Source organism: Pseudochaenichthys georgianus, chromosome 11, assembly GCF_902827115.2.
Source record: "Pseudochaenichthys georgianus chromosome 11, fPseGeo1.2, whole genome shotgun sequence".
Taxonomy (NCBI): Eukaryota; Metazoa; Chordata; class Actinopteri; order Perciformes; family Channichthyidae; genus Pseudochaenichthys; species Pseudochaenichthys georgianus.
This window is the reverse complement of record NC_047513.1, coordinates 1042584-1059119: the sequence shown is the minus strand read 5'-3', so window position 1 is coordinate 1059119 and position 16536 is coordinate 1042584.

The window sequence follows — 16536 nt, the reverse complement described above, 5'->3', positions numbered from 1 at the left end:
ATATATATATGTATTTATTTAATTATTTATTTAATTTTGGCTCGAAAATGACATTCCCAGAACAAATGACCATATATTCCCTTCTAAAAGGGTTAAATTAATAATCTTTTTTCTCAAAGTAATGATAAACGTGTGAGTTGGATGTAGAAAAGTCAGAATCAATATATTTTAAAGAAAATTCAGATTGAACATAGTAAAAAACTGTAAATTATAGTGTCCGTCAAAAGATTATTTTTTACTTATAGTGAAAACTACCCTTGGATGATGGTAAGGTAGACTAAAAGCTTTAGGAATCCAAAGTACAACATATAATAAGTACCCTGTATCAAGATTGATGCAAAACATGTGACATTTGACCTTTTTAGAGACCACCTCTGGGATCATTTGTATGGAAATGGGGTTGTTGCCGTCTCTCTGGAACCCATTGGTCGATTTTGATGATTGACATCTCTTTTTAACCGTTAGAGCCAATAGAATCAAAGGGGAATTTCCACATACACACCAACGTTACCATTGTGAAGTGGGTGCTATGTGCACGCAGTTTCCCCAAATCGAAACCTGTCTCAGGCTCTGAAATCTGAAAATGTAAAAGTAGGTTTATTGCTGATGGATTATCAGTGTGTACAGTGGGTGGTCTTTGAAAATGTGTCCTGATATATGTTCTTCACAGAAAATGAGCCAAGGCCATTAAGTGTGGGTTTGAAAAAACAATTGATCATATCATTTTTCTTTAGCTAAATTATGAAAACGGGTCCCACAGATCCGAATACCATACAAGGGTTAAGACCATTTAAATCCTAAAGTACAGAATCCGGACCAGGGAATGTTTGCAGCAGGCGTTATAGATCCAGCCAGGTTAAAAGAGCCACCTTTTTGACACAGAAAACGGCTAACCCACTGATCTGACGTCAGGCGACAGCCCTCACATCCTGTTCCAATCCATGCTCCATGTTCACTGCATCGGGAAGCAAAGATGCTTTCCAATTATTTCTTGCCTTTTTTACCTGATACCTGTTACTTCTGCTGTAACAATGTAAATGTATAGGAATATAGCAATTCTGATTCCGATGCTGATTGCATTATGGGTGCACATTGTTTTGGAGATGTATACACACCAGGTACTAAAGGTCTGTCAGTCCCTCAATGTCTGCACAGATCCTGACCATTTTACTACTAAATCAGTTTTATGTCTTTTGCACATCCACAAAGTGCACTTTACGTTTCAGGAGTAGTCCTTTAAGAATCATACATTAGTAAAGCTAATAAAGATCTATACATCTTATCTTGTGGTTCTCCTCAATACCACTGTCTCAATAATAGTCCGTATTACACATTCATTTTGAGTGGACACAAACTCAAAGATCACAATATTTTTAAGACATGTCAAATATCATTGGAACAGCACATCTAAAAAAATGCACTCACAAAAAATCAATACATGTATCACATGGCAGGTAAAGTGTTTTGAAAGACATAAAGTTAGTCGGATATATGATCTCCACTGATATGTGTTTGTACCTGTTGCTTCTCTTGATTCCCGTCTTGGTATGTTCCTGAAGAGTCTTCTAGTCTTCAGGTTATCTCATCTGCTCCTTGAGATGAAACAAGCTGCTGCAGCAGAGTCAGGCCACGACAAACACAAAGGCTTTATGCACACTCAGGATTCCCCTCTTGCAGACGCTCCACTCTTGACTCTTCTTAAAGCGCTCTCCACCCAGTTTCCAGTTCCTCTGTTGATCTAAATGTCTGTTTTACCTGTCTTGACACACCATTACAGATCAGCTGCAATTCCAGAAACAAATTAAGGTTCAAACTACGGTGTGTTAAATTAGATTTGAACAGAATTATTCATAGACGGGCTTCATTGTGAGCGCAGCAGGGAAAGGAGAAGGTAAGATGGCTAATGAGGAGGAAAGAAGATTGGAGGGGATTAGCGGTGACCTGGAAACAGACGTGTGGTAACAGGCTGAAGCCACAACGTCAAACATGAGGCTGCGCACACAGGTGATGTCACCATGTGACGCTCACTGTTGTCACTCACATTTCATTTAGCTGATTCAACTGATTCACATTATTTTTTGGTTGTTTCTAATACTGTTAATACATGTTTATTCTTATTTTTATTTTATTGTTTACTTTTATTCTTATTATTCCCGTGTATATTCCATGGCCCTTTCTCATTTCTCTAACTCCCCTCGTCGACTCCCCTCCTCGACTCCTATCCTCGAGACTTAGTCCCGCCCGCAGGAGATGCGAGCGGAGGAGCCGAGGAGGGGAACCGAGGAGAGAGGAGGGGAAGCAGCAGGCTGAACGGCCCGTCCACACTACAGCGTCGACAGCTTGAAATATTCTGAAATATTTATATAGATATATAAATATATATATATAAGTGTGTGTGTGTGTGTGTGTGTGTGTGTCCGCGTGTCTGTAGCCTGTTATTGTCTCATTATACCGCACGGTGAATGAATCAAAGTAAATATAGAAGTGGTCATGAACACATCTGTCCATCAGACAGAGGCTGCTGTGCCTTCTGTCATCATTAATGGACGTCTCTTTAAGATGACCGCTCAGAGGAGAGGAGTTCTCATTTCTCTAACCGCCTGCTGCTTCCCCTCCTCTCTCCTCGGCTCCTCTCCTCTCTCCTCGGTCCTCCGCTCGCATCTCCTGTGGGCGGGACTAAGTCTCGAGGATAGGAGTCGAGGAGGGGAGTCGAGGAGGGGAGTTAGAGAAATGAGAAAGGGCCCAGAGGTTGCGAACCTGTCCGTCATTTTGACGGACAGGTTCGCAACATTTCCGTCAAAATCCATTATTACGGCGGACTTCCGGTGGGGCAAGATGGAGCACGCAGTGTCGAATCTAGCTCGCGTAACTTTTATGCATTTACTATTTAAATCCTCATAGTTTTGCCTTTGGCCATCGCCAGGTGGATAATTATTCCATTCTGAACACTCTGGTGCTGGTATATGGCTTCCAAACAACAGAAATCAGGCAAGAAGGAGCAGTCTACCGTGCCGGTGTTGCAGTATAAGTTGAGGCATGACAACTGGCGACATTCTATTATTTTCGTCATAGGAATCCGGGGCGTGAACATTGAGGACCCATTGTTGACTTACCATGTCGATCGCCTCGTTTGTCGTTTACGTTCATCTTTTGCTATATCTGCCTTCCTAAGATCACTTTGATGCACATTCAGTACTTGTATGTGAGGTTGTGGGGGAGAGGTGGATATCGTGACGCTTACAGGGAGGTATCGAACATTACAAAGTAGGTGAATGTGTGGATGCCTGTTCAAAATATTGCAAACTTGAATAAATCATTTAAATTATATATTTGTGTCCGACTTTCATTTGTACATCGTTCCTAATGTGAAAGTATAGTAGCGTTGATAGCTGTCCATACCTTCAGACAGCCTAAAAGTAAAACACAAGTCGTTTATTCACAGCCCGAACGCTCATCGAGATGACTGGATCACTCATGACAGGTTGTGATCAGCTCCGATTAAATTGTGATATCAATGCTGTAGCCTACCTATTCTCCAGGGAGCACGTTTTGAAATACCTGTACCCCTCTCATCACAACAAGACTCTACTCTGTGCAGGAAAAACAATTACATACATGAAAATAACCTTGATGCATGGGAATGAATGGGTAAGAAGTTGTATTTATTTCCTGGCTGGAAGACTGGGATACACCCTGGATTGGTTACCTCTACATCACTGGGTGAACACTCTCTATAACAGATATTATAAATGTTTACTTTAATTCACCAAACGTGCATGTCTTTGCACTTTGGGAGGACACTGGAGCCGTTGAAGAAACTTCTGAGCATGGACTCTGAACAGAAAGGAAAACAGCTAAGATCTAAAACTATACATTGCTTGCTTAATGAAATGTAAACAACTTCATTACTGCTTACTCTGGACGAGTGATGTAAAATGTTTGTCAATATTCTAACATGTCTTTTTTCTGTTTATTTTAAGATCGAGTGCACTGGGTGCACTATGTGGTACCACATAGTGCACCCAGTGTAAAGGCAGTGTAAAGGCTGCACTTCTTACACACACACACACACACACACACACACACACACACACACACACACACACACACACACACACACACACACACACACACACACACACACACACACACACACACACACACACACACACACACACACACACACACACACACACACACACACACACACACACACACACACACACACACACACACACACACACACACACACACACACACACACAGTTTATTATTTCTGTTGGCAAAATCCTGAATGTCCTCTTCCAACGTGAGAGCATGACAGGATGTGAGATGACCCAGAAGAGCATCAGGACTGTTTGAGGCAGATGATAGCTATGTGGTGAACATGATGACTCAGCCTCTATGGAGAGAGACATCAAGCATGCTCATTTCTGACATGGAGCTAATCTGAAGTAAACATTGAATACTGCTTTCTGTTCCTCCATCTTGTGACTGTGTGACTCCCTCTCTTGGATATCAGCATGTGAAGGACACTGCTCAGGAACTAGTTGATGCTCTGTATGTGATGACTCCTTCCCTTCTGGAGAGGATCAGAAACACATGGGTCCTGAGGTTGAAGCTCAAGCCGGGGACCAGTGATATTGTTCTAACAATTTCCAATAAATGTTATTCTGAAACATAACTATCACTGAAACATTAACTATCACTGAAACATAACTATCACTGCTGGCCTGCATTGTTATCACCCAGGAAGAGCGCCTCTTCAACCCCTATTCACACTAGGAAACAGGCGTGGACAGCTGCTAAAGGGAGAACTACAAACAATCCTCCTAAACCACCAAGTGTGCCAATCCAGAACAGATACGCTCCGCTGACCGAGAACCGGAGATCTCTTTCTGATGACCTGGATAACGTTAATGTTCTGATTATGGGAGACCTATGAGACACATGGAGGAGTCTCCACTGCCCCCCCCCCCCCCCTGTCAACGCCTTTGAGGATCACCCTCGCCCACCCTCCTGGAGACACATGAAGGAGATACAGAGGGTTGGCACCGATTCCTTCCTGGAGTTCAAAGACCAAACTAAGTCGATACGCAGGGCTGGCAGCATGTTTTTCCACAGGCCCTGAAAACTGCAGTCATTAAACCGCTCTTAAAAAAGAACAATCTAGATGCTTCAGTAATGAACAATTACAGGCCCATATCAAACCTGCCATTTCTAGGTAAGATCATTGAAAAAGTTGTTTTTCAACAGTTGAGTAGTTTCTTGCATTTAAATAACTGTTTCGATGTGTTCCAGTCAGGCTTTCGTCCAAACCACAGCACTGAGACTGCTCTTGTAAAGGTCTTTAACGACATCCACTTAAACACAGACAGTGGCAGAACTTCAGTGTTAGTATTATTAGATCTCAGTGCTGCGTTTGACACTGTTGACCACAGCATATTACTAGACCGACTGGAAAACTGGGTGGGACTTTCGGAAACAGTTCTAAATTGGTTTGAATCCTACTTAAAGGACAGAAACAACTTTGTTTCTGTAGGTACATACACATCTGAGTTGACAAATATGACATGTGGGGTACCTCAAAGCTCCAACTTGGGGCCTCTTCTTTTTAACATCTACATGCTACTACTGGCTCAGATAATGAAAAACAACAAAATAAGTTACCATAGCTATGCGGATGACACACAAATGTACGTAACCATTTCACCAGGAGACTATGCTCCAATTCAAACACTGAGTAAGTGCATTGAACAAATCAATGACTGCATGTGTCAGAACTTTCTCCAATTAAACAAAGATAAAACTGAGGTAATGGTTTTTGGAGCCAAGGCAGAACGTATAAAAGTGAGCGCTGAGCTTCAGTGTGCAATGTTCAAAACAACAGATAAAGCCAGAAATCTAGGTGTAGTCATGGACTCTGACCTGAGTTTCAACAGTCACATTAAAACAGTTACTAAATCAGCCTACTATCACCTAAAGAACATATCTAGGATTAAAAGACTAATGTCACAGCAGGATTTGGAAAAATGTGTCCATGCTTTTATCTTCAGTAGACTGGACTACTGCAATGGTGTCTTCACAGGTCTCACTAACACATCTATTAGGAAGCTGCAGCTGATTCAGAACGCCGCTGCTCGAGTCCTCACTAACACTAAGAAAGTGGATCACATCACTCCTGTTCTGAAGTCTTCACACTGGCTTCCTGTGTGTCAAAGAATAGATTTCAAAATACTGCTGCTGGTTTATAAAGCACTGAATGGTTTAGGCCCAAAATACATTTCTGACCTCCTGCTAAATGATGAACCATCCAGATCTCTCAGGTCTTCAGGGACTGGTCAGCTTCCTGTCCCCAGAGTCAGAACTAAACATGGAGAAGCAGCGTTCAGTTATTATGCTCCAAACATCTGGAACAAACTCCCAGAAACCTGCAGGTCCGCTGCAACTCTGACTACTTTTAAATCCAGGCTGAAGACTTTTCTTTTTGTCGCTGCTTTTAATTGAACTATTCATATCTTAAACTGCACTGTAACTTTTATCCATGTATTTTTTCTTTTAATGTTTTAAATTTAAACGTAATTAATTTCTCCATGATATTTATGAGAGGGACTGCTCGAAAGTAGGATATTTGGGATATCCATCGTAGCCAGGGTTTACGATCAGTTTTTAGGTGAGTTGTACTGAGGAACAAGTATCACAGCACCGACGGGTGAAAAATAGTGTTTTGGTAACACGGGGTGTTCAGGTAACGCTTAAAGACTTTGTTATGGAACGCAAAGCAGAGTAGGGGTCTAGTACATCCTCCTGAGGGTCAGATTGTGGATGTCATGCGAGCAAAACATGGTGAAAACCGTCTGAAACTACATGACATTTATGAGAGGGACTGCTCGACAGTAGGATATTTGGGATATCCATCGTAGCCAGGGTTTACGATCAGTTTTTGGGTGAGTTGTACTGAGGAACAAGTATCACATCACCGACGGGTGAAAAATAGTGTTTTGGTAACACGGGGTGTTCAGGTAAGACTTTGTTATGTAACGCAAAGCAGAGTAGGGGGCTAGTACACCCTCCTGAGGGTCCGATTGTGGATGTCATGCGAGCATAACATAGTGAAAACAATCAGTCTAAATTAACAATCGGGACGGAAATGTTCGGATTTCCAAAGGGAGGTTCTGTGAATAAATTAAAAATCAAGAACCGAAATAATTGAACTATTCATATCTTAGACTGCACTGTAACTTTGATCTTTTAATGTTTATTTTATTAGCTTTTCTTTTTAATGACTGATTTTAAATGCCATTTTCTTAATGTCTTTCATTTTTTGTTTTTCTTTTAATGTTTCTTTTATTATCTTTTACTGTTTTTAAATGCCTTTGTCTGAATGTCTTTCATTTTTGTAAAGCACCTTGAATTGCCTGGTGCTGAAAGGTGTTATATAAATAAACTTGCCTTGCCTTGCCTTGCCTTGCAAGGCAGCTTCTAGCTTCATGTCGAACAGTAAGTCAACATTTCCCTGAGAGATTTCTTTGAAATCACCAGATAACGCTAAAAAACATTACATTTAGATTGTATGACAAAGTGTTTATTTAATATATCTGGCTAGCTATAGCTACTTGCTAACGGGTTAGCTTACCCCGTGATTCAAAGTAACGTCAACGTAGCTGTAATTTATGCTTTGCTTACATGTTCGCATAACTTGGAAGTTTACTGACATTTACATACCTTGTTTACCTGGCTCAAGTGGTGGCTCTGGGGTTGTTGCAACCCAGTCTCACGACATTTCGTGTTATAGTCACGACATTTAATCTATTGATTCGTCTTCACCAACACCATTTCCCCCTTTTTTCCGTGTCACACAGAATGATTTTAAAAACAATGTATTTCTATTGGTAGTATGTTTCGTGCCTGCAGCACGTCTTTTTGTCCGTTCGGGTCTTGGAAGACCGGAAGCTGTGTGGTTCATAAAAACATGTTCTTACTCAATATCAAGCCACACTTATTGTTTTTTATTTTAAATCGTATAATGTCGGACTTTTTTTGTAAATAAATGGCTCAGAGCCTCAGAATACTGAAATCTGTATTTTTTTAAATATTTTTTTCCTTCTAATTTGTTATACTTTTCTAAATAACACACTGTTATTTACTCACCAATAACACACAATTATCCTTGTTTTTGTTTATTTGTTTAATTCCATAATCTCGGGCTTTTTTGGCGTCCGTCAGGAACTGAATTTCAAAATAAAAATAACCGGAAACAGACGTAGCATCAGTTCATGCCATATCAAATCCGAAAAACTTATTTTTTTAAAGAAAATAATAGTTTATTCCGAGTGTTTTTGCTTTTCTCTTTGAAAGTCATCACATGTACGGCACGGCATGCTGTTAACAGCATTCCCACTATCTGCTCTTCTACGCACGAAATTCTTTAATTTTATTCCGCCCGTTCAAAAAACATCAAAACGTTCAGCTCGGTCGGGAATTGAGTGCTATTACTTTTATCATTCATAACTTTCATAATTCCAGAGATATATCCCATAATACATCACATTTTAACCATTGAAGTCAATGGAGAACATCTTCAGACTTGAACAATCTTCATGCGACTTCAACTGCAAACTGTTCCTTCATACTTTCACTCAGAAACCTCATTCCAACTTTAAAACGTTACACATCTTTCTGACATTATTCGTGTAACAGAACTTTTAAATCTGATTCTTACTTTTAGAGATATTAAACATTGTTCAGACCTTGGTAAAGAGGCTTTCTTCACATTTTAACTAGAGTGCGTGATGTCACAGCTAGAATGTAGGAAATCTTGAAATGTGCCTTCATATTCTTTTTTAAAACTTCCATAATTCCCAAACCCTACATTCCTGACACATAATTGTTCATGACAAACGTAGGAAAACATCTCGTAGCTTGAAAAATGACAAATAATTACTCAAAAATAATTAAACAAAATGCCTCTTGCGGGCATGAAGTGACAAAAACTTTCAACATGTCTCCATTAAAGCCCATTGTAATTTCAGGCTGATATTTCCTCACAGCAGCAGCCGCACACCTTTAGTTAATCTGCCAAAAAGGCCACATTATTAACCCGAAAGTACACAAAAAGAACACTTCAGATACTCAAGGTCCTTGACCTTGACATGCTTCACGCTTTGAAATTTCACCGATATCTGTTACGGGTCTTCCACAAAACGTTCACATGTAAGAGGTTTATCTCTCATTCAGAACAATGGAAACCTGTGATCTCTGCACACCTCGTTAGCTCAAACATAAACACATGTGTCATGGAACACGATGATGTCATAACTCCAACTTGTTAGAGAATAATTCTTCCTTACTCCTAAGATATTTAACCTTATTGTTATGTTATCGTTTATAACCAACCCTGACTCTGTTATCTCCTTTAAGGAATGTGCTGCTGCACTTATATGTGGATATTCTCAGTGTCAACTCAGTGTCCGGTCAACTCTCGGTCACACAGCCTAAGTGTTAAGTGTAAGTATTAATATGTCTGCATGTAACTGCACTATAACTGTTCCACAGTAAGAGGGCGCTATATGCGTAAGGAGGCGCAGCTATTGTAGCTGACGTCAGGTATCAGGTATAAGGGATTGTTCCCTCCCCTTCCATCTCTCTCTCTCTAGCTCTCATGGAGAGCAGGTCAAGTGGTGCAATGCACATATGAAAATAAACCACGCCAGTTAAGGCTAAAGAAGACCTCGTCGTCATGACCAGTTTATTGCTATACATGCAGGGTTGGGTTGTAACGGAATACATGTAACGGCGTTACGTAATCAGAATACAAAAATCAAGTAACTGTATTCAGCTCGCGTTACATTTGAAAAACGAGTAATCTGATTACAGTTACTTTCGTAAACCTGAAGTGAATACATTTTGGATTACTTATTGGAATTATTGGTGGAAAGATTTCCTCACAACATTTAATATTCATTACTAAAGGTATAGCCGAATCATCACAGTGCACAAAACCTATTACTGCCGCAGATGGGCCAAAAAAGCGTTTGAAAAATGTGCGGGTCCGCTTGATCGCTCAGTGAAACAATAACAACGAAACATGGAGGAACAAAAGTCTGCGTTTAAATCGTGTGTGTGTGGTTAAAACACATCAGCCTGCGGTCGCTCTTTAGCCTTACTAATGATTATTTCTGAAGGTAAACACAGTGAAGGTGGTGCGTGAAAGGCGGTGCGTGAAAGGCGGTGCGTGAAAGGCACTGCGCGCTCCTCTTCTCAGAGGCTGAGTTAAGCCTCCCGCTGCCTCCTGGTGCTGCAGAGATGTCATGAAGTGAAGGAGGTGTTCCTTCTATAAAACAGCTGTGGGCAGCAGATACTGTGAGAGTCAAGGACATGAATACATAGATCAAGACAGACTGGTGCACACACTCTCCTGTTTTGCCAATCCGGTGCTTAAACTATAGCTCTACACCCCTGGCCGAAATATCCTTAAAATGAAGTCCGAGTTCGACATTTTAATTAATGTCCTGCCAACACTGGCAGGACAGAAGGCGACACGCCCGTTCTAAGCCGTGTCCCTCACTCCTCACATCCCAAGCTGCATCCCCAAAAAGAGTATTATGTTGTTACATTGTTTCAGATGTGATGTTTCAGTTGTGCTCTTGATAAGCCATTAAAACAGTAAAAACACGTTCAGTTTCCTTTTGCTTTGTGTGTCTCCTGTTCAACAAAACATACCATCTGTGATGGAAAAAGAAAATAATCTAAAAGTAATCTGATTACGTTACTTTTTAAAGACACGTAACTGTAACTGTATTCGGATTACTTTCAGAGCCATGTAATCAGTAATCAGTAATTGATTACATTTACAAAGTAACCCTCCCAACCCTGGTTACATGTGACTCTGTCAACAGGTTATGGGCCCAGATCACGGAAGAGCGAAATAACGATAGCTAGTTAGCTGAAAAGTTTAGGCTAGTTTAGCGGCGGGAAAACCGCGGGACGCTAAAGCTAAGCTAACGGGCAGCTAAGCTAAGCTACAATCAAAAGATGGCGACCAGAGGCAGAAGCAAGTGGCAGAAGAATACAAGCTCTGGGAAGAGCGGATGTTGTGCTGTATGCACGGAGTGGGGCTGAAAAAGACAATGTTGACGGGCCTCACGGGAGAAATAACGGAGGCCGCGCCAGCCCTGGATACTAAGCTGAACGCCGACGCATACTGCGAACTAGCACCACTCCTAGACAACACAAGCTTGGGGCTGATATTCCGGGACACAAAGGACAAAGGCCGAGAGAGTCTAAAAGTGTTAAGAGAACACTACATTGGCAGAGGTAGGCCCCGGATTGTATCCCTGTATATAACATTGACCGCGCTGAAGAAAGCTAACACAGAGACTGTGACTGAATACGTCATCAGGGCGGAGCAGATCTTCACGGCGCTCCAAGTGCAGGAGAAGCACCGAGCGATGGACTAATGATGGCGATGGTTATGAGGGGACTACCGGAGATGTATAAACCGTTCACACTGTTGGTGATGCACGGTTCAGCGGACATGTCGCTGGGGGAGTTCAAGGCCAAGTTGCGGAACTTCGAGGCCTCTGAAGACTCAGATCCGGTCGCAGAGGAGGCGGGAGAAAGGGTAATGAAGGCCCGGGCAGCGCCAAAGAAAAAGACCGGACCCCCGACGGAGATGGCGATGTGGAGAAAAGGGTCACCGAAAAGATAATTGCACAAAAACTGTTTGGTGTAGTTTCTGTAAAACTTCGGGACATGCAGACAGAGTGTGTAGAAAGAAGCGCGAACAGAGCGCCGTGCAAGATGGCGGCTGTGGACAAGATGGCGGCAGCGGTGGACGTGAGGCGAGTCGAGGCGACGCCCGGAGAGCAGCGGGAAGAGAGGACTTCACCTTCGGGGCGCAGACAGCATACGCCAGCCGGTCAGCGCAGCAGCAGCAGGCCCAAAGGAAGGGACTGATCGTGGACACAGGTGCGTCGTCCCACATTATCAACGACAGGAACCGATTCAAGAACTTTGACAGCACCTTCGAGCCGGAGAGACACAGCATGGAGCTGGCAGACGGGAAGAGCACTTTCGGGTTGGCGCACGGGAGAGGAGACGCACAGGTATGCCTCATAGACAGTGAGGGGCGCCGGTGTACAGTGACGTTGAAGAACGCCCTCTACATACCCTCGTTCCCCCAAGAACTATTTTCTGTAAAATCTGCTACTGCAAATAGTGCCAAGGTGTTCTTCAATGAAGGTAACGATGTTCTTGTGGAGCCTGACGGTACGAGATGTAACATTGAGGTGTACAAGAGAATGTATTATCTACAAACAGAATGTAATGAAAATGATGTGTGTAATGTCAGTCATGATATTCAGACACGGCATGAGATCATGGGTCATTGTAATTACGAGGATATACTGAAGCTGCAGGCGGTAACAGTAGGCATGCACATTAACGGTGAAAAGCATAGACCTAACAAAGAATGTGATGTGTGTGTATAAAGGGAAAGTTCACTCAAACAAGGAACAGAGGTCCCACAGAAAAAGTAAAGACACCACTTGAGCTAGTTAACACAGATCTAGCCGGTCCAGTAAATAATGAGTCCATAGGTGGCTTTACATATATGCAGTCTTTCACAGATGTGTATACAGGGGCAGTGTTTGTTTACTTTCTCAAAGCAAAGAGTGACGCACTTCAGGCCACAGAGAAATCCTTGCAGATGTAGCTCCGTATGGCAGCGTACAATGCCTGAGGTCCGACAACGGAACAGAGTTTACAAATAGAGTTTCAGTCACTGCTGAGAAGGAACAAGATCAGACACGAGACGTCCTGTCCTTACTCCCCGTACCAGAACGGGATAGCTGAGAGGGAAGGGCGCACTCTTTTCGAAATGGCTAGGTGTAAGCTAATAGACGGTAACTTACCTAAGAGTCTATGGCATTATGCGGTCCAAGAAGCAGCTTACACCAGAAATCGGTGTTTTAACAAGCACACGGGCACAACCCCATATACAGCACTGACAGGAACAAGGTGTGATCTAGCCAGGATGCACAAGTTTGGGTCAGTGCGTTATGCTTACCAACAGGACAGAGGAAAACTCGAGTCCAGGTGTGAGAAAGGACTTTTTGTAGGGCATGACAAGGGCAGCCCCGCTTTTCTAGTCTATTAAGGGGAAAGTGCAAAAGCACAGGTTAGTAAAGTTTGTCACAAAGACAACATGTGAGAACGAGACACAGACACAGGAGCCAGAGCTGGACTCCAGAGTAGGGTGTGAGAAAAGAGAGACGCCACAGCCTAGTGTACTGAGCACAGACATGCAGACAGACGGTCAACAGCCACCGGAGGATGATGGCGAGAAGCACCCTAGGGTGACGTCACGTGCCTCATGCAGTGGGAGATATCCCCCCCGGGAACATAAACCCCCAAAGTATCTGAAAGACTATGCCCAGAGAGAAAGTGACGAGGATGGCAGTACACTTACCAGCATAGATTACTGCTACAGAGTAGTGAGTGGTGTACCAGACCTTTAAAGAGGCCATGATATCCCCTGAGTCAGGAACATGGGAGAGAGCGATGGATGAGGAGATGAGGTCTCTGGAGGACAATCATACTTTTACTCTAACAAAGTTACCCGAGGGTAGACAGACAGTGGGAGGCAAGTGGGTGTACTCAATCAAGGAGGGTATTGAAGGGCACGACAGGTATCAGGCCAGGTTTGTAGCTAAAGGCTACAGTCAGAGGGAAGGAATAGACTACGGTGAGACATTCTCCCCTACAGCTAATCTGACCAGTGTACGGGTAGTTATGCAGAAGGCAGCCGAAGACGACTTGATTTTACACCAGATGGATGTGAAGACAGCCTACCTGCACGCACCCATTGATAGGGACATATATGGAACAACCTGAAGGTTACGAGAAGAAAGGAGAGAAGCTAGTGTGCAAGCTAGAAAAATCCATTTACGGCCTGAAACAGTCTGGGCGAAATTGGAACGAGATGCTTCATACATGTCTAATTGAAGACCACTTCATACAGAACCCAGTAGACCCCTGTGTTTACACAAAGGCGTCAAAAGAGTCAGGAAAAGTGATAATTGTGATTTGGGTGGATGATTTGATCATCGCAGCAGACAACACTAGAAACCTAGAGCAGGTGAAAGGTATGCTCTCCACCAGATTCAAGATGAAGGACCTGGGCAGGTTAAAACATTTTCTAGGCATGGACTTCGAACAGTCTCCCAGTTGTGTAAAAATATCCCAGAAGAGATATGTGGAAAAGATCCTGAATCGCCTTGACAATACAGGAATGTATGTATCTGGAACAACTGCTCGAAGGAATGGATACCTATGTATATAAGAAAACTGTTGTTTATGAAGACAACCAGGGAACCATTGCACTTGCCAGAAACCCTGTGTGCAGACAGAGGTGTAAACATGTGGATATAAAATATCACTTCATTAGATCTGTCATCAGAGAAGACAAGATGACACTGGTTTACTGTCCTACAGATGACATGGTTGCAGACGCTATGACCAAGCCTGTCTCCAGTCCAAACTGAAATTGAAAAATGTTGCAGGGGTCATGTTCGGTGTGTAAAATATTGCCTATTATGTAATATTGACTGCCATGTTTTTTTGATGTTTTGAACTGTTGTTTTTCTTGGAAAAGTTGTACAGTATACACGTCATTCATAAGTGGGAGTGTTAAGTGTAAGTATTAATATGTCTGCCTGTAACTGCACTATAACTGTTCCACAGTAAGAGGGCGCTATAGTCGTAAGGAGGCGCAGCTATTGTAGCTGACGTCAGGTATCAGGTATAAGGGATTGTTCCCTCCCCTTCCATCTCTCTCTCTCTAGCTCTCATGGAGAGCAGGTCAAGTGGTGCAATGCACATATGAAAATAAACCACGCCAGTTAAGGCTAAAGAAGACCTCGTCGTCATGACCAGTTTATTGCTATACATGTGACTCTGTCAACACTAAGAGTCAGGCAAGTGATTCAGTGTCTCCAGATGTTGGGGCTATCTCCAGTGTTCCCAGATGTTTACATTATCTCCCCAATATGTTGATTAACTCTCTGTAAACTAGTTAAAAATGTCTATCGAGAGAGAGGCTGGTCAGAATTGATGTGGCAACCCACCCGGGCAGTCAGAACCTCTGGCTGCTGTGACTTGTGATGTGAAATTCTCCGGTCGATACTTGTAATAAACCATCAGTGTTTGACATCCAGTGTTGTGCTAGTTACTGAAGACCAGTAACTAGTTACCATTACTAGTTACTTCATTTCAAAAGTAACTCAGTTACTTTACTGATTACTTACACCAAAAAGTAATGCGTTACTGTGAAAAGTAACATTTTAGTTACTTAAAAAAGGGCTCCCATTATATTAATGCCCTTATAGCCTTCATTTCAGTACTGTTATTGCATTGGAGAATAATACAATCTGTTGATCAACTTGACATGCATTATATGCAATCTGGATAGCATCGATATTAGCTGGCTTTACATTTTTCTATATTCTTTCTCCAGGTAGTTGGAAAAAGTGTTCCGTCCCATATGCCGTGTGCCGCCCGGACATGCTATCATGCTAACTAGCTCCCTGAAAGCGGGTGACTCCACTGTAGCAATAGCCTGCATGTGTTCTACAACATACCGTGCAATGGCTTTATGGACTTTTCCCTGGCCAGCAGTCCCTTGGTTAAAATCCAGCCGCTGTGGCTTCGGTGCAGGTGGAGTGGCGTCGGCTGAGTCTCTGTGGTCTTAGCTACTAGCTTCGTCCCAGCATGTTGTTTCTGCAGATGTTTTAAGAGATTTGAATGACTGGTTTGGGCAGTAGATAGGATCTTTGACCCGCCAGGACACAACTTACATTTAACCAAAACGTTCTTTTCTTTGTGCTCGACAAAAGTGAAATAGTGAGAATATCTCCAGGTGGAGAAACTAGACTTGAGCTCCGCCGCCGCCATGATAGTCTTGTTAGTAAACAACACAAACACGCCCACAGCCCGTCTCCGCATGTGACACAGGAAGTATCTAAGTACATTTACTCAAGTACTCATCTCTGTTCACCTGGCTGTTGACTATATAAAAAAACTAACGCAGTAACGGAGTAACGCACCATGTAGTAACTGTAACTGAGTTACTGAATTTAAAAAGTAATGCGTTAGAGTACTAGTTACTGCCAAAAATAACGGCGTTACAGTAACGCGTTAACGCGTTAGTCCCAACACTGTTGACATCAAAGCTCCAACTCTCCTCGTGTCTCTCTGACTCCTGAGTCTCCATTGCTGCAGAGGTTTCCCTTACAAATTGGCGTTGTCGGCAGGATACCAACAAATCTTCAGAACTGGTAAGTGTAATTCCAAATCCACATTTGGACATTGCCTTACCAGAATGAATTGTAGCGCGCCATGTTGAAGGACATCTCATTTCTCTAAATGCACTTCGAGGACCGAGGACCGAGCGTCGAGGAGGCTCTCTGGAGGAGCTATAACCGAGGATACACTGATGGGTCCTCCACGGTCCTCCACGGCTCCTTCGTGGATGCA